The sequence below is a fragment of the Rousettus aegyptiacus genome, unplaced genomic scaffold, assembly GCF_014176215.1.
Source record: "Rousettus aegyptiacus isolate mRouAeg1 unplaced genomic scaffold, mRouAeg1.p scaffold_m13_p_11, whole genome shotgun sequence".
Classification (NCBI taxonomy): domain Eukaryota; kingdom Metazoa; phylum Chordata; class Mammalia; order Chiroptera; family Pteropodidae; genus Rousettus; species Rousettus aegyptiacus.
Genome location: NW_023416286.1, coordinates 20,966,621 through 20,990,058, shown reverse-complemented (window position 1 = coordinate 20,990,058; position 23,438 = coordinate 20,966,621). Strand labels below are relative to the sequence as shown.

At 38.9% G+C, this 23,438-nt stretch overlaps 1 protein-coding gene and 1 long non-coding RNA gene across 6 annotated transcripts in view; both read left to right on the top strand.

The window, feature by feature from the left end:
* Positions 1 to 23,438, top strand: part of LRCH1 (leucine rich repeats and calponin homology domain containing 1) — a 180,032-nt gene that overhangs the window by 17,673 nt on the left and 138,921 nt on the right. The window lies entirely within an intron of this gene.
* LOC107509626 lies at positions 599 to 15,174 on the top strand. Its single transcript, XR_001596581.2, has 2 exons — positions 599 to 11,090; positions 11,725 to 15,174. It is a non-coding gene; the product is annotated as an uncharacterized LOC107509626 (long non-coding RNA).

Here is a 23,438-nt window from a genome sequence, read left to right as displayed (position 1 = left end):
CATCAGGTATGGTTCCTGGATCTAGGAATATGTACTCCACTTTCATATTTATCCACAGAGTGTTTGTATTGAGTGTTCTGTGTGCCCAGAGAATAGTTGTCAGTGGTATTTACAGTGATATGTGTTGTTAGCATGAGTACCAGAAGATACTCAAGTGTGAACCTCTAGTGATGAGCTTTGTCTTCCAGGCGTGGCCCTTTATGCTCTCAGTAACTGGGGAAATGTTAGCTATGTGACTGGGTTTTCTCAAAGTGTGCAAGGTGTGTCATCTCCAGGGCTATGGAGCTGCTTAGACTTGTACACATTGTGAGAACTTTCCCAGAATAAAATACCAGTGTGCTCAAATCACCATGTTTTTGTCACTGGCTTTCATCCCTTTCTTGCTGTGACCATCCATGAGGTTTAAAACCATCACAGCTGTTTAGGTCAGCAGCCCCAACCATTTTGGCCCAAGGACCGGTGCTCCTATGAGAATCTAATGCCTGATGGTCTGAGGTGGAGCTGAGGCGGTGATGTTAGCGCTGGGGAGTGGCTGCAAATACAGGTGAAGCTTGGCTCACTTGCCTGCTGCTCACATCCTGCTGTGCCCCCCCCCCCCGCCCCCCCCCCCCCCCCAGTTCCTAACAGGCCAAGGACTGGTACCAGCCACAGCTCAGGGGTTGGGGACCCTTGGTTTAGGTAATAGGCTTGGAGTCCAAAATATTAAGGTCAAATACCAGCTTCATCACTTACTAGTTGGGCAGTTTAGAGATAATTCATGTACCTCTCTGAGCTGATTTTTCATCTTAAAGTGAAAGTAATGAAACTTGACTCATGGGGTTGCTAGATGATTAAAATAACAAATTTTAAGTACATGGCACTTGGCTCATATAGGCATGTGTGTCTGTGACAGTAGTAGTAGTTACTTTTTGAACTATGGTGTCCTCAAAAGGGGAGCTCTTTATGGAGAAGTGAGAACTTCCCATTGCTGCCAATCCCCGTCTGTGCTGGGGACTTGCATCTGTCTCTGTCACTAGTCTGGGAACACATATCTCTTGACTGATAGAACTGACTCTGTTCCCTTGGTCTTCCAGCACAGGGGTGAGGCCACTCCCTGTACTCCTTGTTCTCTTTGTACACCCTGTCCCAGGCAGTACTTGAGGACTGTCTCTGTTTTCAGGGCTTCAGCGGTACTCACCAAGCCTGGAGCTTGTTACATGTTGATGGGAGGACTTTTGACTGTCTACCCTTGGTTGTCTGGTCAGCTGCAGCTCCTTTGAGGCTGTGGTCCCCTGACCAGATATGTTTATCATCTTATTCGAGCTTTCCTGGGACTCACTGCAATTCTTTAAGCTCGGTGACATTTATTTATTCATCCAACAATTATTTATTATCTAGTACATACGAACTGCTAATGAGCTCATCTCTTCCCTCTACTTATCTCCTTATGTGTAGCGAATGGCTTGGAACTTCATTGCCAACGTGGGGTTCCTGCTCTTCTCCTTCTTGGCCTAGTGACCTCTGGCAAGTTATGTAACCTCTGTGCTCTAGTTTCCTCACCTGTAAATAGATATGATAATAGTATCTATTTCAGAGGGTGTTTGGGAGTGGAAGATGTGAGGAGTGTAGAGCAGTGACTGGTATATGAGCAACATTCAATAATTATTAGCTATTATTATTTGTTTCTTATTTATTTATTTGCTTCTTTCTTGTCATCCTCTCCTTCCATCATCAAATGCTGAGAGAAACCTTGTTTTTCTTTTTTTCTTGTAACTAGTCTCCTTCATTCGTAGGATGGTGTCTGGCCCATGGTAGGAACTTAATAAATATTTGAATTCAGTAGATGAATAGATGAATAAATGAATGGAGGAGTGAATGAGCACTAGGCTCCAGGCTGGATGCTTCATATACAGTGGTGAACAAAATGTGGTACCTGCCTTCTTGGAGCTGCCAGTTAGTCTAGTGGAGGAGACACTTGCGATACATAATGATAAATGGTGACAAGTGACATGCAGGGAAAGAACCAGGTGGGACTATTTTGGATTGGTTGATCAGGAACAACTGGCATTTTCAGACTTTGTTGAATGATTGACTGATAAAGAAGACACATTTTTTCCCTTTGTCCATTTGAAGACTTAAAATAATTATTTGTGAGTTCCCTTTCTTTTTAAAGCATTTCCATTCTCAATTATTCCTTCTCTTCAGACTTATAAACCATTATGTGCCTGTTCTAAAGTTTTAAAAAGGAAGTTGAACAAACTTTAATGACTTAGAAGATTTAAAAAAAGTCAACCCATGTAACTTACAACTGATTACGAAACACTCACTTGTTTACTTTTTATTGTTTGGAATTTTTTTTTTTTTCATTTTGTCATATGGGATATTTATTGGTTTCTCTTTATCTTTTCTTTGTCTGTTTGATAAATGCAGAAAGCAAAGTTCTTTTTGGCTGCAGTAATAAAGATCCTACTTAGTCTTAGTCTTCGGAAGAGGTTTACATTAAATATTTACAAGTACATTCTCGAATGTTACAACAACATGTTCTTTTGGCCAATGGATAGTGAGGTAACTGACAAAATCAGAACAAAATATGCCTGATGGACAAGAACCACCTTCTTTTATTAGTCGGAAGTCCTCATTAGGCACACTCTTCTTTCCTGTCCTACCTTGGGAATGACTCCACTGTGGGAGCAGAGATTGCTGCTAGAAGGACTGGCTTCTTGCTGCTGCTTCTCCCTATCATTATTACCAGTACGAAGGATTGTGTTCTCTGCTGCAGATTAGTAATTTTATAGGTGTGAAGTTTAAGCTCAGTCAGCTCTGCACGACAAACCTTGGTTGAATGTAGATTGCCTTTTGTGTGGTTTAGCTTCACAGAACCACAGCCTGTGTGTACGATTATCTAAATAAACTCTTACGGTATCCTTGTGAACCGGGATGCAGGGCGCTTTCCATCCATGCGCTCTGTACACACACAGTTCTCCTTCCAAGTTGGAGGAGACATTGCTTTGTAGCATCCATCTGCTGGGAGTGTGTGTGTCTGGGAGGGAGAGGGCAGAGTGGTCTCATTCCTACTGGTAAAAATCCTCAGGCCGGGATTTTCTGTCTTTATTAAAATTTTTTTAATTTTTATTTTTTAACTTTATTAAATTTATTGGAGTGACACTTAAAACTCATAGAATTCAGGGTGACTTTTTTTTTTTTCTAAAGAGGGTCCCCAGTGCCTGTTTTAAGGGCAGTACCTGATTAGGTCAGGCCCACTTCGGATCATCTTCCTGTTGATGAACTCAAAGTCAACCTGTTGGAAATCTTAAATACTTTTGCAAAATCCCTTTACCATATAAGGTAACATAATCATGGGAGTGGAATCCCATCATACTCACGGGTCCAACCCACATTCAAGAGGGCGTAGACCAGAGCGGCAGATATCTTGAGGGCCATCTTAAAATTCTGCCTTAGAGAATGCTTGGTCATGTTGAAAGAATAAAGGAATGAGATGAATGAATTCTGATAGATGACAACACAGCAACCAGCTTTATTGCAGAAGGAGAGAAGGTATTGAGTTCTTTATTGCAAAATGCAGTTGTGGGCAGGTTCTTTATCAGTAATGAGCTGTTTCCTGGCAACTACAAAGGCATAAGCAGAAGAGAAGAAACAGCCACAAAGGAAAAAGGGAAGGAAGAAATCATGTGTTGGGCTGATTTTAGGTGGTGGTTCCAAGGAGCTCTACTCGACCCTCCAGGCTCTGAATCTCTCTTCAGTTCTCCTCCTGGGCACCCAGTGAAGGGAACCCCCTTCTGCTTTGCTGTTAATTTCCAGAGATACAGTCTCCGCCTTAGGCTGAAATGAAAACCTAGCATGAGTTTTTATTTTATCCCTCATAACCACATGCACATGCGGCATCCCCTTGGAATTCTCTGGCAGTGAGATGCATTAGGTGTGGAAAGGAAGCCTCAATTTCAAATCTGGCTGCGGTTGGCTTTAAAAATCAAATTGAACTGAGGCCGCCTGTGTTTAATTTGGAAGAACAGAAAGGATGTGCGCTTCGTGGCACCCCCACATTATAAAAACCTCTATGACATAATAGCACTCTGCCCAACCTTAGAAGTTTCCCATGTAGACAATGGCCTGCTTCCCTGACAGTTCCCAGGCATGGGTGCCACCTTGTGTAAACATTGCTGCTTTTAGTACATTACAGAGGCAAAAGGCTGACACATTAATAGCAGCTCCTGGAGGATCTCATTAAAATTCGGAGGAAAATATGAAGGCGGGAGCCTGGTAAGGTACAAACAGTAAGAGTCTTTTGCCATCTGATTAACAATAGGCTATATTCTGAGTGCCTTTTTGGATGGTAAGAGCCAGCATTTCAGCCAGAAGTACCATGTTATTCTTCTTTCTGATGGCCTATCTCTGTTTTCCAGTTCTCTTATTCCCTCCAAAATTAACGTGGTGGTCCCTTGGACTCCCTCGGAAACTCACATGGCTCGGTGGCTGCTCTCTGCAGGCTGGTGCAGAATTGGCAGTCACTGGGTTGGATTTGGGAACATCTGAATTATGCAGTTAGATGCCGATAATATCCTGGGAGCTGGAGACACAAGGTTTGGCCCTCCTTCCAGAAAGGACAGGGAAGCAAAATCCGGGGGAGCTCCCAGGGAATGAGGGGTTGGCATTTTCTTCCTTTGATTGATCATTTTAACTGGTAGAGCCACACTGCAGCCTCCCAACTCTGCAGGGAAAACCTCATGTTGGTAAAAATTCTCTCCCTCATGAGGAATCAGGTGGGACGTCTTTCTCCATGTGCAGGTGGGGAACTTGCTTGTGTGCAGGGAAAGGGCTGTATTTCTAAAGGTTTGTCTGTAGACCTCGGAATAAAAACAAAACATGCCGAAGGACTGTTCTTTTGAAACCCTGGTCTGGTTGATTCAGCAGAGCCGGAGTGTTGTCACATGCTCAACTGTAGCATCTAATTATGGGCAGAGTTCGCAGACTGGATTGCTACCCTGATGTGAACCTACAGAATACAGCTGTAGTTCTGATTGTCAACAATCATCAGCGTTTATTTTTTCCACTTGTCAAAGAAATGTTAATCACTATGAAAAGTGGACAGTCCATTTTTACTTCTTAGAACTCCATGGAACAAGATGCCAATATCAGATGGGCTGGTATGTTCTGTGTCTTTTTGCCTATGATTCTTTTCTTTCTTGGGAGTAGTTTTTCCATTTATATCCATGTTGCAGCTAGTGGGAAAAAATTTATTTTTTCCTTATCTTAACCCCTTTCCAGTTGAATTGAATATCCTATGGATCCGATGATGTAAACAATAAAAAAAGTAATAACATCTCAATAATCACAACACAGCAAATAATCTTGTTCTTTTCCTAAATTGTCTTTTCACTTTTTACCACCTTCATACATTCCATAGTTTATTTTTCTGTGCACGTACCAGGAGGCAGCTGCCAACTTTATCCCTGATGTACGTAAGCAATGTGAACATCCGAATAATTGTCAATTAGAAATGCAAGTCTGGTTTCAGAAACATCTGTGCAGTTGTTCATCATCTGACTTCAAATGTCTAAGCACTGAGGTGCCTGATCTTAGGAACCGCAACATTGTAACCCTGTTGACCCCGTGGAGCTTCAGAGTAGTTTGAGAAGACTTGGTCTGTACCTCTGAAAGGCAGATCTGGAAAGTGGCTTCATGAAGGACTGAAACTTCCCAGGCACATGGGATGGGCAAGGGACACTCTTGGAGCATGTTAGCATGAACATTTGTCGTGAGTTTCCAGTCCTAGGCCGTTTTATAGCATTTGTTACTGTCCCAGCCCACCTCCACTTCTACTCCCTCTTACAAATTCAGTCCTATTTAAGTCGAACATTCTTGTTTGGAAGTGAGCAAGCTCTGGCAAAGCTTTACAGAATGATTTTCAATGAAGGAATTTTAAAATTAATTCTATCACTTGTAATCAAATTATAACCTGACTATATCCAAAGTTCTAAAATAATAAAAAATGACCTTCAGTTATTTTACTTTTTTTGATAGGGTCCTTCTCTTCCTACCTCCTTACTGGAATCTTATGTTATTAGAATGAGGATGTGAAATTGTTCAAAGTGTAATTTGCAGCTTGCATCCTACCCAACAATTGAAACAGCAGCAGCAAAACAGCTCAGAAACTAAAGGAACCTTTCTATTATGCCAGCATTTGGGGTTGGTGCATACTGCTTTCCATTCCAGTGACACTGACATTGTAATTGAAGACAATTTTTATATGGGACAAATCTATAAGATTGGTAAATCACCTCTTAATTCATATATTGCAACAAGGCATGTAAGATGAACTAGTTTGTGAGACCAAAAGGGAAGTCCCTTTCTTCCTTGCCTTTCCTGGGTTAATTAGTGCTGACATAGTGATACAACCTACCATCGCCCTTGAGACATTTCTGAGATGCAGTAGACATTATAAGTGATGTTAGAAGGGACAGAGCTTTCGGGGACAAAATCCTTTCTCCCCAAAAAGGAGCAGAGCACAAGGGGAACTGGTAAACGTTCTAAAGTTTTAAGAGCAGGGCTAGTTCTAATGAAGCTATAGCAAAGGAATTTTATGCACAAAGGCAGACTGTAGGCCTTTGTCGTCGTCATCATCATCAGCAGCAGCATCATCAGCATCATCATCAAAATTGTTATTTATTTTAATGGTAGTATTTTAACGACACCTCAGATGTTGAAGCATGTAGTTAGAACTTATCCTTTTGTTAATAGAGGCATCACTGGGTAAGCTTCGAGACTGCTTTACCAGCACAGCCTATGTGGCACTGCTGTACGAGAAAGTAGGTTCACGTGTCAACTCCCTCCCAATATTCGGAACTTTGCAAGTGGGTTTTGTTCTCTCCTTCAGTCTCCTTATTTATTTCATTGCCTCAGTGAACCCCACCTGCAACTGGAGAGGTTTTGCTTCCTTACTCCCACCCCCACCTCCAAACTTCTGTGCATTAGATGGAATATGATGTTGATTGTACTTGAAGCATCTTAGGAAAAGGGGTAAAGTAAGGTAAGGTGGGAATGCCAGGGACAAAAATGCAAAAACAACAATAAAAGAGAACTGGGAGTTGGAATAAAGGAAATGGGGCACAAAGGCTTTGGAGATGGGAACTGAGGGACAGAGAGAGGTTCGGTAAGACCCGCCAGCATCTGTTGGACAGTACCACGTGGCAGCCATAGTTCCAAGGACATGAGATTTATCATTTTATTTGTGAGTCACGAGAATTCTATAAGGTAAGGTTATCATCCCCATATTAGATAGGAAGAATCAAAAGCACAAAAGGGAAATTATTTTTCAGTTTCGAAGTGGCTGTTCAGGGATTAAATCCCAGCAGTTTGTCTCTAGTTTGTGCTCTTAACCATTACACTGTACTGATAAAGAGTGGGTGAACATCATAACTAGAGATGGCTTGGGTCTTCGAATTATTCCACCAATGCCAGACCCCCGGCCCTGAATTAGTATTCCGCCTTTTCAAGCCCAGTACTCCTGTTCTTTTTGTTTCCTCCTCTTTTCCATAATTTGTCTCTTTCTTTATATAATCCCAACAGAATTTTTAAAAAGTATTTGAAGAAAGTGAAGGGTATAGCTAAAAGCTACTCATTCCATGGAACCCTGGCTGTTATAAAAATCTGAGTGCATTTTAAGATACAAAGGACCCATTTTACCACGCTTTTCCACCAATGGGAAAACAGCTATTGCTCTTTTCTTTTTTATCATGTCATCTTTCCAGTGGCTGGAAGCAATGAGGGACTCTCTGAGCTGGCTTTTGAGTTCCTTCGCATATCTTAATGGGGGATGAGCATGTTGCTATTCAGTGGAATTAGACAGTAAATGTTACCATGCACTTCCCAGAGGTTACTGGGTTCAAGAATAAAGGCTCCACTACAACCCTTCTAATAACTTTCACCATAAAGACTCTCTTTCAAAAACAAAACAAATGACAGTTCCATTCAGCCAAAGATGGAGCTGGGAACATAATACATTTCTCAAAAATGTGTTCCCAATAGATCTACCTTGATCAAAGCCAGAGACCATCTAGAGACCATCCAGAGACCAACCTCAATTCTGCCTGAGGTTCTCCGAGGACTGCTCTTACTGTCATAAAACTGAAAACTCTTTTCTTTTAAAAGTTTATAAATTTTAACATTAAATGTTTAATTTTTATAAGTACCAAATAAATTTTAGCTTCCTTTATTTTTTTAAAGGTCCTGGTGAAATTTGCTGTGACCTTCTTCAATCGGCCATATCAAAAGCACTAATTATCTGTTCTTTTAAGAAATATAGCCAGTGGGAATACTGAATTAAAAAGAATGAGGTTCACTGTATCATGAGATTTTCCATACCAGATTAACTTGGCGATCTGTATCCTGCATCAGAGGTCCGGGTTGGGGATGGGATAGTGTAGCTTTGTCCTCCTTCTGTGGCACTTCACGAGTGTTTGGCTCCGAAAATGGCTTCGAATTCCTGGCTGCATTTGTAAATATTAGTACTTACTTCTGGGCAGGCTATTTAGTTTTTAGGTTCTAGGCAATTAAGAGTAACTACAGCCCTTACTCTTTTGTTTAATAGAGTAAATATTAGCAATGTAATCTGATCAGACTAGATTGCTACACACTTTTGACCCTAATCATTGATGTGTATTTTTTGTTAACATTTCAACGAAGTGGTTTCTCTTTTGTTTTGTTTTGTCACCTAGATTTTAAACTCCATGAGGTCAGAAAACTTATTTTTCACATAATATTTTCAAGGTATATTTTTAGAAGTGACGTGGGTAGGGGTTAAGATGTGACCTTAGAAATTTCCTTATCTTACACAGATCCTGGCCTGTCTTTTTGCTAGCTGTGTGGCCTTGGGCAAGTTTCTTAATCTTTCTGGGCCCTATTTTCCTGTTCTGCAAAATGGGGATAAACAGGAATGCTGGGAGATTTAAGTGAGATAATCCACCCAAAGCTGCAGTGCTTGACAAACAGTAAACATTCAGTAAACACAAACTAATGTTATTATGTTTTTATTCATTGTTATTTTGTAGCTTTAAATAGTAAACAGAAGAGCGACACATATACATGAATAGAGAAACTAAAATAGAGAAGTAAATCAAAACCTTATTCAAAGATTGGTTAGAGCAACTGGATGTTTAGCCTAGAAAAGAAAAAAGAAATTATAGTAATCATTTTCCAATATTCAGGGAAAACATACACCTTTTATTAGAAATATATTTTAACTATCAGAAAGACTCCATAAGATTGAAGAAACATTGCATTTTTTAGTAAAAATTAATCTCTTTATAACTTTATTCAAGGTATCTATAACAGAAGTTCTAAGGAGTGAGACTTGTATTCTAAGATATAAGGATAATTAAGACACTTAAATTATAGTGTGTTCAATTTGCCGCCAGGGTAGTTCTAATTTTAGTTAGAGTAGCTTTCTTCCAGGGAACCTAAAGTTCTTCACACACGTGGCCTCTTTGCTTCTCATTACATGCTGTGTTAATCCCATTTTCTCACCTATGATTTATGATCTTGATACCCAGGGCATGGCCCATGGGCCAGTGGCTTTGGCATCACCTAGGAGCTTGGGTGAAATGCAGACCCTCAGGCCCCACCCCAGATCTCCTGAATCGGTCTGTATTTTAGCAAGATTCCTGATGATTTTAGTGCACGTTAAAGTTGGAAAAGTACTGCTCAAGACGTAAAAGTTAAACGTTATTCTTGGCATCATATGGCAAGCAGTTTTCCCATCATAGCTGGGTTGCCTAGCTTGTGTAGCTGATGTTGCAGAGATGCCTGCCCCTCTGGGGGTCCCCGCACCCTGTATTTTCCTTTCTAGGCTTTTGAACTGTGCTCCCATGTGCTTTTGTCCCTTAAGACTTTGTCCCTTTGATTTCTTAAGTGCTCTGAATGTAATAGTTTTCTATTTCTTAATATGAACAAGGCCGCTTCAGTCCGGTGACAATTTTATGGTTAAAACCCACATGGTATCTATTTAGTAATGTTTTATAAAGCACCACTTGTTAGGAAAAAGACCTTCCTGAGATGAAGATATATGTAAAATATGGGTGGGATTTGTGTGTCTGTTGTGGGAACTGATGGAGAAGTCTATTTTGGTCTGCTATAAAAGTTCCTTCCTCAAATGGCTTCCATACAACTAAGCAATGAAAGTGCAGAGAATTCTCAATTTGCTTCACTGTTGAAAAGTAGAGAAATTTATGGGGTAATAGTGACATTGAGAAGAAATAGTCCGTTAAGAGAACTGCATTTTTCATAGGTAACTGGAAACATTTCCAGCTTTTAAAGCAAATAGATGCCTTTTCCTTTAATGATTAGTCAAGAAATGAGTAGGAAGAAGTTGGTAGAATTTCTGACACATTTCAAAACATTTTGAATCTTCTTGTTAAGTTAGATGTTTTAAAAGCAGTTGGCACTTGTGTTTCTGCTACTCATAAGAAAGCATTCAGCATTTCTGTAACTTGCGAAAGTTTCATAGACATGAGTATGATCTGAAATTATTGTTCCTGAATACATTTTAGTGACGTATGTATTGCTCACTTAAGTAATTTTCATTCTTCAGGTTACATCTCTTTTTGGTTTTAACTGGATTTACTGAGGATAAGAATAAACATTGTCATTTTTTCTCCTAGGAATTTTGTATGATAGATATAATTACAGTACTAAGAAATCCTTTCCAGCTGAAGGAACAAACCACAAAAACTGTGATTTAAGCCTTTGTAAACTTTTTTCCTCTTTTTAGATCTAAACCATACATTCAGATTTGCTTGTGCGTTGCAGGTGTCCATTTTTAGAGTTTTCTTGACATCGTGATATTCCAGTTCTCAGGCATGAATCACTGTAGTACTGGGGAAAAAACTGCACCTTCAAGTGGATTTTTACTTTTCATTTTGAGTTTTTAAACCTTAAAGACATCATGAATTCTTTTCATAAGTCCTAGTACCAGAATAAAATGTTTATTAACAGTCTAGCATCTAGAAATAGCTTAACTTATAGGAGATACAAAATATATAATTGTGAAAGAGGGGGAGAAATAATGACAGACAGGGAGCTCATGACAGATGTTAAAGGTGGCTTATAAGTCTATACCCTGCTTTGCCAACCCAAGTTGCTTGAGTTGTAAATGCTCTAACAACAGCACCCAAAGGACTCTCCTGGCTGAAGATGAAGCTTCATGTCTCTGGGCTCATACCCATTGATGACACCTTTTGCCAAAATCAACATCGTAACTATTGTCCAGGAAGATCTTAAGAAGGGCCACACATAGGGTCAGAGGCCGCCCACCACCTGTGATTGGCAGCTAAGAACAGCCCCAACAAGGGCAAGAACTTAATCCCCGCACCCCCACCCTCCCTCCAGTTTATTTTTTGGTTTGGCCAACTTTTTAATTGAATTGTCTTCCTGGGTTAAGTAATTATATAGCAAGTGATGGGGGTCAGGATAGGGTCTTGACATATTTTGTTGTCATGATCAGCTTTTCCTAGCATTGGATCTCCCCAGGTAAAAAGGATTGTTATACATTTTGCATAGATGTGGTTCATTTTGTCCCAGCTTCAGCAGAGGAGACGGCAAATCTCACTGGGTTTCAATTTTATCAGGAAAATGAAGAGTTGGCCATTAGATGACCTCAGCATTGGCTTCTAGCTCAGACCCCTGAGGTATTTGCTTTGCTAGGGATCAAATAGCTCATGACAGATGTTAAAGGTGGCTTATAAGTCTATACCCTGCTTTGCCAACCCAAGTTGCTTGAGTTGTAAATGCTCTAACAACAGCACCCAAAGGACTCTCCTGGCTGAAGATGAAGCTTCATGTCTCCATTAGTCTCGATTCTAGAGATGAGTGGAGGGATCATCTTTGGTGGTATCTTTATTCTTGACTCCATTTATGTGCCACACTTCTTTTTGTTCAATAGAACGGCAAACCCATTGAAAGAAAACACTGTCCTCAAACATGTCTTATGCTTTCAACAAAGGCCTAACTGGTTGTATTGCAAACAGAATATGGAGATTGTTAATACTGAGAAGTGAAAAACTGTTGAGGTTTGAGAACTGATTTTTGGCATTGATAAATTAAGGCAGATTAGACACCCTTTCAGGACACTTCTGATAACCTTATAGTATATGAAGGACATTTTAGAAGAAGGATCAGAAGAAAACTATTGTGTCGGATCATATTGTGGATGCCTGATAGGAAGTCTGATTCGTCAAATTAGATTGTCCCTGATTTATGAATAGGTCTCTTAGTAAGTGCTTTCTTTGGCAGTTATGATTAGTTAGGAATTAGAGACAAATTTCAGGGTAGCTTATTGCTATTGTTTTATAACAAAACTTTTATAACAAACTTTTATAACAAATGACACTGATTTTGTTGATGAAAAGTAGAAACAAATCTACTTTATTATTAATATCTGTGATAGTATAGACTTAAAATTATAATCTTAGTGTAGGTTAGAGAGCTATGAGAAACAGTGAAAAACATCATTTACATTATTATATACAGTATATGAAATTAATAATCTCTCTGCTTCATCTCAATTGCTGCAATTAGTCTTAGTTTTTCAATTTTATTTTTAGTACTAAAGAGTAATTAAGGGGTGGTAGGGCTATGATTTTTAGCATTAAATTTTCTTTAAATATAATTTAATACAAGAAAATCAAAGGAATATGCAAATTTAAGGCTGTATTTCTCCCTTTTAGGTAAATCCAGTCCTATATATATGAATGAATTGTAAATGCCAAGTTATTTAATCTGTCCCAGCTTACTTATCTTGGAGTAATTTATATTTACAACATGCTGTTCACAAAAGCTTGAAAACCAGAGCCATACAATTTTGCTACCTTCTGAAGTCATAAAATTTTTTTATTTACACAGTGAATCTGGGATAGATTATAGCAGACAACTCCTACAAATCTGAGATACTGAAAGTGGTAGCAACTTCCAGAGATAAATAAGTTACCTATTAGTCTGATTAAATGTCTCTGCCAGTTACATGATACATAACTTTCCTTGTTCACTCTTTTAAGTTTCCCTATAGATATATTTACTTTTTCTCACATGTTTCAGATATTAGCAACATTTCTTCCCTCCTCACCCAGCTTTTTATTATAAACAATTTCAAACAGTGAAATTGAAATAATAGTACATTGAACATCCACATACCTACTACCTAGATTCATTGTTAACATTATGCTGTATAACATTGTGTGTGTATGTATGTGTAATTTTGCTGAACAATTTGAGGTAAATTAGGATAAGCAAATTAAAAGTGAGGACATTTTCCTACATAACCACAATAACATTTCAAAATACAAAACTTAATGTCTTCATGGTATCTGATATTCAGTCCATATTTACATTTCCCCAATAGTATACAAAATGCCTTTTAAAGATATTTATTTTTTCCCTGAACTAAGATTCAGTCAGTGTTTATGCATTATAACAATGTTATGGTCTTAAATTCTCTTTTAGTTTTCTTCTAGACTGTAGAACTGCTCTCTCACATTTTTTTCCCACTACGACATTGGCTATTTAAAGAGACCAGGCAGCTTGCCTTGGAGAACGTCCCAAGAGAATGTGTCTGATGGGTCATTTCCCTTGGGGCCATTCAGTTTTCTTTTGCCCCTGTATTTCGTATAAACTGGAAGTTAGGCAGAAAGTTTGGAGGTTACTATTTCTTTTCATCTTTTTTAGGGGTTAGGGTGGAGGAGATTTTTAAAAAAGCGAATGTTATCTTTTCAACAAGTTTCCTTAAAATCTAGGCCTCTGTAATACTGAGTAAAGTGGAGAATACTGACTTTATTGGCAAATAATACTTGCAAGCTTCTGATTAGTCTGTTTCTTACTTTAAAAGACCTAAAGGAAAAGCTGACCATGCCTGTGCCATGTTCTCTCATTTGGGCTTCCACTGCACCGTGAATGTGTGTCACCAGTAGAGCATTTTCACACAGTTTGCAACTGTCATGTGTACTTTTTTTTCTGTCTTGGTCATCAGCCTTTGAGATCTGACAGCAGGTTTGATGTTAACTTTTCCCAGAACTTCTTAAAGCCCCACACCATGTTCCCACGGGTTAATTTATTCCCATTTCAAACTTTCTTCATAAATTGGATGGGAAAGGAGTTTTCTGGATCCATGACTTCATTGTCTGCTTGGTAGGTAGATGTCTTTGCAAATGCTGGATGGATTTGCCCTCTCATTCTTAGTGTGGCTACTTTCAGTCGCATCTAGTCTTCAGGTGCTCCCAGGTGAGGTCAGAAGGTAGGTGTGTCATATTGGCGGGTGTCCTATTTTTTGGGATCTGATGTGTGTCTTCTCTGAACTTAATTTTCTATTGCCTATGGCATTGTTTTTGTTTTTTCTTTTTTCCTAAGTACTCTGCCAGCTACACCACTAGAAACATGTGGATTCTCTTTTGCTTTCGAAGAGCAAAAGACAATTGGATAGTTTCTTCCTTCCTGCACATTCTGATTGGCTCTGTGTCCTTAATATGTTGTTAGTATACTTGTGTGTGTGTGTGCCCCGTAAGTTAGCCTAAACTTTGCTATAAATGGCGAAGTTACTGAATTGCTGTAGCTCCGTGCCAAATGCTGGAAATAATTTTAGAATATAAAAACACAGCTTTCATTTGAAAATATTTATTTTACAGGCCACTGATAACCATGTATGTGTGTTATTCATTTTCATAATGAATTAGTTCCTTTTTTCATTTGTAAGAATAAACCTTTATTAATATCTAATTTGTTGGAATGGAAATGATTTCAGTAGGATTATTATGACTTCATTGTGACTCCCTTCTTGGAAAAGCATAATAGAATGGATACTTTAATAAAATTTGAAGCAATAAAAAAAGAAATATTGCTCTGCATATGCACTCAAAAAATAGGAAAGGGAGCTTTCAGCATTAACTTTTAATTATCATTTATTCAGCTAGAGCTCCAGGCTTGCCACCAGGTTCCTGAAGGCAATTAAGATGGGAGTCAGGACTTTGGAAATCTCCCAGTCTAGCAAACCTAATTAAATTAGACTTCTTAGACCTGGAAATGGCCACAGAAAGCCAGCAGATCAAGCCCTTTGCCTTTAGTCAAGTGAGTTATTAACCCCTATTCCCCGCTGAGAATTCGAAAGAAGCAGTGGTGTTGTGAACAAATGTAGGAAAATAGAACTGTAGTCTGCATTGTCTTTATTTTTTTCTTACACTTTTCCTTCTATAATAATAATAATAATAATATTTTGAATTCATTAAGTTAATATCAAGGAAAATAATACTTACAATTTGAGAAATTAGAGGAGTTTAGTCATCTGTTTGCAACTCAAGTATTTAATGTGGAGTCGTTAAGGCTTCCCTCCTGTCACGTGGTATTTGAATCAAAAATAGAATCTTGTTTTAAAATCAGAACAAGCAAAACCTCCCACCCAGTGATATTTTCTGTGGCTCAGTTTTTATTTTGGATGTAGCACGGCAATTCTGAGGCTCTGCAAATATTTGTATTGGTGTGATACATTTACAAAATGTATTATCTCATTAAGGCCTCACGTTAATAGAAAATGATGGTCTTCTGACTTGAGATTGCTAATTTTTGTTAAAAACTGGAGCATTCCTTATTCAGAATGAAGCCATGGCTTATAGGCAGCAGTTTATGAGAGACTGCATCCCCAGTTAACCCTGAAAAAGTAATGCTTGTGACAGTTTTAACAGTGTCTCAGTGATATATGTTACCGTATCATTTTATCCTTTTAGTTTCTGGATTTTTCTTTTCCAATTCAGAATAGGGAAGAGCAATGGAGGGAAGAAATAACATTTGTTGAGCGCTTGCTCCGTACCTCACAAGGTGCTCTGTGCTTTATAAGAATATGGGGTTCCCTGTGGCAGTCATTATGGGACTTGAGAATCACACTAATCTGCATAATTCATTTAATTCCTCTGCTCAGTTTCTTATCTATAAAAGGAGATTAACTTGATAGAATATGATACGTCATTGGCAAGTGTCTTACAAGTAGTACTCAGCATTACACTGCACTTATATTTTGCCAGTTTTATTATTCTGAACCACTGCCCTGATTACATCACTACTCTTCCCAATCTCTGTTCTGTGAGCTGAAGAACCCTTGGTGATTCCCTGATGCTTATGGGGTAAAATCCAAACTCCTTAGTTTGTCAAGTGAGCCCTTGGTGATCTGTGATCTGGCCCTGTACCACCTTTCTAGACTCATACTTGCCTTCATGCTTGCGTTGACGCAGAAAATGTGGGGCAGCTGTCCTGTCCAACACACTACTGAGTGTATGCTTCCAAAATGTCTGTTGCGTTTCTCTGCCTCAAACTCCATTTCTTGCAATCTCTTGCCCTTGGTCCCCCTCCCATCTCCACCCACTCAAATCCCCTGTGCCCTCTTGGACCTGTGCCCCTAAGGAGCTTTTCCTATTTCCCTCCAAATTGGAAATAATGTATTCCTCCTCTAAATTGCTAACCCTGTATAGCTTTTTTAAACCCCTAAGGAAGCTTATTTAGAATTCAAGTTATTAAAAAATATTAAACAGTCTTTTTAGTACTTCCATTTATTTAATACGGAAGTTTAGCAATGTATTTTAAAACATCTTTCAACAAAAACTGAAACAGAGATATTTGATTTTCCTTAGGAGTTTTTTTTTGGGGGAGGCGGGACTTAGATAAATTTTGCCATTCTTCAAACACTGATACAAATCCCAGTACTTGGTAGCTGATTAGGTCGTGCTGGAGAGTACAAAGGACAGAATGCAAAATCTGCACAGAGTCACCGAATTTTATCTATCTATCTATTTATTAATTAATTTATTTTATTTTTTATGGTGACATTGGTTAGCTAAATCCAATAAGTTTCAGCTGTACATTTTAACAATAAGACATATATACACACACACACATATATATATGTTGTATATATATATATACACATCTGTGTGTATGTATATATTATATATACATATATGTATATATTTACATTGTGTGTTCACCTCCCATAGTTAGAGTTCTTTCTGTCACCATGTATTTGACCCCTTTTGCCCTGTCTACCACCCCACTCCCTGCTCTTCCCAATCCTCTGGTAACCACTGGTCAGTGACTGACAGTCACTGAATTGTAGGGCTAGGAGAAACCAGAGTGATTTTCATGAACTATCGCAGTGATCTGAAAAAAGCACAATCGCAGAGAATTGAGGCGATGTTCTGAACAAATTTGTTCTGTGGGTTGAACCTAGTGGCTGGTTTTCTAAGTGCTGTCTGGTGAACCAGTGGACGCAGCTGTGCATTTGCACTGTGCCCTGCTAATCCTGCTGCCTGCTTGCTATGTGATCCAGGGAGGAACCATCCTGTATATGGTGAGGCCCTGATGTGAGGCTGAGGCCGCCACTACATTAAGCCCAGGGAGCATGGCATTTCCCATGGTGGATCCATATTTCACCCCCGATCCCTATCAGTTTCTTTTCTTACTCTTCTGAATTTTTAACTTACCCTGGTTTCATTTCGTATGTAAAGCTAATTTTAATTCGATATGATAAAATTTAAAAGTATCATTATGGATTTAAAATTACAACTTAAAATGATACAGGATTTAGAATGAAATAGTCATGTAAATAATAACAATAACAATAACAATAGTAGTAATGGCTAACCTTCATATAGCATTCACTATGTGACAGGAACAATTTTAAGGGCTTTACATATTCAGTCGGTTCATCTAATTCTCACAGTAATCCCATGAGGCAGTAGCAGTAGCTATTATTATTCTTACTGAAACACAGAGAGCTTAAGCAACTAGTTCAAGGTCGCACAGCCAGTAAGTGGCAGAGTTAGAATTTAAATCCAGGCAGTCAGAATCCAAAAGAACAAGTCTAGACATTCATTGTCTTTTCCTTTCTTATCTATAGTCTTAGTGCTTACTTGGCCCTGAACCCCTCCTTAATTTCAGGGGGGAAAAAGTGGAAAATGAATATTTATTGATTCAAAATAAGAATATACTGTCAAAAATTTCCAAGCTAATAAGGAATTGTTCAAAAAATATGTTTGCTGATGAGGTTTTTCAAAAAGTCATTACAAGACAGATGTGGACCCTTGTTTCTGAGGAGTGCTGCTGACTCGAAGAAAAATTTAGCAAAAGGATCCTTACAAAAAAAATGATTTTTTTTATCTCCTGGAGAAGACCCTTTAACTTAAAGTCACTCTCATGCTGCCTCCTCCAAAATGATAATGTTTAGGGCAGTCGGACAAGGGCCCTGGGTGTTTGGTGGAGGGACAGATGACTTCCAGCTGAGTTTTACAGTTGAATTTTTAAAATTTTTCAAGTTGACTGAATGAATTCCTATGACTTCATAAGTTATTGCTTCGTTTAACTTTGATGAATAAATCACCAAATTATGTGGCCAAAAAATATGAAAACAACATCCACATCTACTTTAAAGTTGGTGCCTTCTAAACACAAAACGTGTCTGAAATGTGAAGACTAATAAGAACAAATAACAAGAGCATATTTTTGGAAAAACTGACTCCAGTTTATGTAGCTCTCCACTCTATATTTATAAAGAAAGTCTCACAAATAGATTTTACCTAAGACCCATTCGCACTGTTTTCAGTATTACTGCTTTAACTTCCTCTCATTTTTCAAGCTCTGGGTTTTCTCCTACTGTATTCCGAGTTTACAGTCTTTATTTAATTACCATCTTCATGATGATCATTCCTAGGTTTGCTTTTTCCTCTGGTCACTGCAGGTTAGATTTTATACCATTCCTGGTCTTTTATACTTTTATTCTCTCATCTCCCCAGACTCCATAGAGAATGTATTTTATCTTGGTAGACTGGAATGAATGTAACAGTGTGTTACATGCATTCTTCCTCTGGAGAACTAAGAGAGTGAATAGGCCTGGCACCAGCTGTTAGAAGAAGCCATAGCTTTTTCTGATTGCGCTTCGTGTGAAACTGCCCTCATCGTGTAGTCCATTCACCACTACCTCACCACGAATGTGATGGACCTCCTCTGCCTCTCCATAACGTTTTGGATTATTTTCCAGGTTGTGTGTCTCCATATCGCACACTCAGGATGGGAAGGAAAGCAACTGACATACGGTTTTATATTCATGTAAGCATTTTCACTTAAGACTTGAGATGGAAGTAAACTACACCTTTGTAGCTCTTCTAGGTTTGCTGACATCCGTTGCCCCTGAACGTAGGCAGCTGAGGCTGAGCCACATCTGCTCTTTAAACGTCCTTCTACCTTTTTGTTTTAAATGTAACTTTAGATTTTGTTTGTTTTTAATTGCGAACTCAGAAGAGAAGATGGGTTCCGGTTATGACTCAGGATGGGTTCCTGTGTCATAATTCTGCATTTCTGGAGTACTTGCACCTGACAGGAATTGACTCAAGGAAACAAGAAGAGCCGGAAAGGCCCTAGGCACACACGGCTTGGCCCAGACAGAATTTTGCTGATGACTGGCATGGAGCAAAATTGGCTTGAAATCTGAGCTCAACATTTTTTCTTTGAATATATGTGTAGGAAAGGAATGTTAAAAGTGGGAAAGTAATAAAGAATGGCAAACATATCTTTACATTTAAATAGTGAATCTTTAATGCTCAAAAGCATTTTTTGTTGTAATGTCAAAAAGGCTTTTAAAAAGTAAACAGTTTTGAGACTTAAAAAGCAGAAGCTTGAGAGCGCAGTGCTTCCTATTTTGGTATATTAACAGGAAAGAAGGTGGAGCCGAGAACTGAATGGCTGTGATGGGGGAGGGAGTTGAGGCGATCAAAACTGGTTCCTTACAAAAGGAGTCAAATATATGGTGACAGAAAGAGACTAGACTTTGGATGGTGAACATACAATGGAATATACAGATATGATATTATAGAATTGTACACCTGAAATTTATATAATGTTATTAACCAGTGTTACGCCAATAAGTTTAATTTAAAAACATAGTTCTTTCTTTGGAAACACATCTTGAATGCTTATCTCTTTCATTCTGAGAGAATGTTAGGCTGGGGAATTTCGAACTTTGCCTGCAGCTCTGAAAAAAATACTGCGATCCTGAAATATTCCCAGGGTACCTGGTACCAGTCCTATGGCCCTAAGCATTCTCTGCCTCAGGAGGCAGCATGGTTTGGTACAGTCTGATATAGTAACAATAAATCAGTCTTTACTTCTCTAGAGATATAAAATAATACTTGTTATTTTGCAAGGATTCTGTATTAGTAGCATTATGTCGGTCCTATCTTTTCATTTTTTATGATGGGAGACACTTGGTGTTGCCATGAATAGTAAATAGGAAAAAAAACTGGGCCTTTTTTAATCTTGAATTTTATCTTAATGATATACATACTAAGAAGAACAGAGATATCTTTGTTAGAATGTGGAAAAAAGTCAGTAAAGTCTGACTTGAAGTTACATTCAGATGAGACTTTAAAGGCATGAATTGACAAAGGGAAGGATTTTGAGGAAGTGCTCTCTGGAGACGGTGGGGACTCCCGTTGTGGGTAGACAAGCAGCTGGTGATTAAATCAGAGTCACTCAGCTGCTTTAATGGTAGAGGCTGGTAGTCACTGCTGCTAGGTCCATAGTGAGTGATCAGCAGTTTGTCCAGTGCTTAGCCTGATGAATTTCGGAGAGTGAGGGTAGCATTTCCCGTGTTCCCATGAGACAGTCACTTGTGTACAGTATATACAGTACCCTAGATTTTCAAATGGCTTTTAAAACGGTCACCACTATTAGGTTTGAATAGATGTCATATTTATTACTATAATCAGCAGTAAGTCTAGGAAAGTTCCCAAGTTGGCTAATACAGTCGATCCTCAGTATCCACAGATCTGTATTTATGAATTCTCCTGTGTGCTAAGATTTATTTCTAATCCTCAAATCTATATTTTGCTACTTTTGCGGTCATTTGCAGATAGGTAGACAGGCAAAAAATTTGAGTCTTTGAGGTCTGACAACCCAATGCTCTACCGGCTTGTTTCAGCTCTCATACTGTAAACGAATGTCTTTTGTTCCAGTCCCGCCACACTCTGTACATGCTTGTGCTTTTTATTGGTGACGTCACTGTTTAAAATGCCCCTGAGCATCGTGCTGAAGTGCTGTTAAGTGTTCCTAAGCTCAGGAAGGCTGTGATGTGTTCTGTGGAGAAAATTCATGTGTTCGGCAAGCTTCCTTCAGGTATGAATGCCTGAGTTACAGTGCTATTTTCTGTGAGAGCGATCGATGTTAATGAATCAACATATATAAAATAAGGTGTTTTAAAACAGAAATGCACATAAAACATGGTTGTGTATTATTAGTTGGCTAAGATATTGTGACCAGAGGTATGTAGAGATCTAACCCGTGTTTCCTCTGCTAACGGTGGTTCGATGTTTGCCAATTCTGTGTGTGAGGTGGTTGTAGAACAAAATTACCATAAGGATCAACTGTTTGTAGGAACTCCTTTCCTTCTGTCCCGCTTGTTGCCTCTAAAATCTGAAAGAGCATAGTTAAATCGTAAGCCACGTTATAACACCACAGTGCCAGGAGTTCTGGGAATCTTTGGGAGGTTCTCGATACCATTTTATAGTTGGTCTGTCACTACCCCTGTGGATATATGTTGGCGAGCTGGTCCAGAACCACAGATCTAGTAAAGTGACAACAGAGTTTAAACTTCACAGGTACTTCAGAGCGAATCAGTGCATAGCGTATACGCTTTCCTCCACAAGTTACCGAAACACTGCTGTTTCTCTTGATAAAAATTGGATAAAGAAGCTGTGGTACATGTATACAATGGAACATCACTCAGCCATAGGAAGAGATGAAACACTGCCATTTGTGACAACGTGGATGGACCTTGAGGTAATCATGGTAAGTGAAATAAGCCAGACAGAAAAAGTTGAAAACCAATGATATTACTTATATGTGAGATATAAACCTAAAACCAACCAACCAAAAGGACAAACAAACAGAGACTCATGGACATAGAAAATAGACTAGTGGTTACCAGATGGGAGGGGAGAGGAGGGAGGAAGGAGGTAGATGGGGCAAAAGGGGTCGCATATGTGGTGACAGAAAGAAATCTGATTATGGTTGGTGAACACACAATGCAATATATATGTGCCTACTGTCGAATTGTGCACCTGAAACTTACTCAATTTCTTTAACCAATGTCACCATAATAATAAAAAAAAAAATTGGGGACGCAAACAGCCTCTCTTGAGCAGCGCTAGGGAGGTTTTCTTTGACCCTCTTGCAGCCTGGTGCCCAGTTCAGTGTACAGTCAGTATAAAAATAGACAACACAGGAACTTGCTTGTCTGGGGGAAAGAGATGGTTGCACATTTATAGAAGCTTTTGCATAAGAATGGATGATATTCTACAGCTCAAAAAAAAAATCCAGTTTCAAAAAATTCAAGGGAAAAGTTGTCTCCCTATGACTTTTTCTATTGTAGTTTCACAACTACACCCTCCCCCGCAACTCCCCCGGGTGGCAGGGAGGCAGGGGAGAATACAAACAAAAAAGCCCTGTTCTCTGTTTTGAGGAAATGCTTTGCGAGGTTATTTGGTTAGATGATGAATTAAATCCGGGTTGGGTTCCCTGCCCCCCCCCCCCCAAAAAGAAATGTCTAAGGCTGTGAAGCCTGGGGCTCAGCTTCCACAGAGCACTTAAGAAGTTGTTCTTTGCTTCCAGAACCACAGGTGCCACTGCAGTGCATAAAACCCCAGAGCTAAACACTGTCTGATATATATGGTTTTTAACTGTGATAAAAGACCAGAAAATTTATAGTCTTAACCATTTTTAAGTGTACAGTTCAGTAGTGTTAAATACATTCATGTTGTTGTGCAACCAGCCTCCAGATCTCTTTTCATCTTGGAAAACAAAAGCAAAACAAAAAACAAAACCTGAAACTTTATCCTATTAAGCACTAATTCCCCATTTTACCCACCCCCAGGATCTGGAAATCACCACTCTACTTTCTATATCTATGAACTGACTACTCTAGGTACTGCGTATAAGTGAAATCATATAGTATTTTTCTTTTTGTGACTGGCTTATTTCACTTAACATGTCCTCGAGGCTCATCGAAGTTGTAGCATGTGTCAGAATTTCTTTCCTTTTTAAAAGTGAATAATGTTTCCATAGGTGTATATACATTTTGTTTATCCATTCGCCTGTTGATGGCACTTGGGTTGCTTCCACCTTTTGGCTATTGCGAATAATGCCGCAGTGACTATAGGTATATAAATACCAGTTTGAGTTCCTGTTTTCAATTCTTCAGGTAGATACCCAGAAATAAACTTGCTGGATCATATGGCAATTTCATTTTTAACTTCTTGAGGAACCACCATACTGTTTTCAATAAAAGCTGCACCAGTTTATTTTCCCACCAATAGTGCACAGGGTTCCGGTTTCTCCACATCCTCACCAACACTTGTTATTTTGTTTGT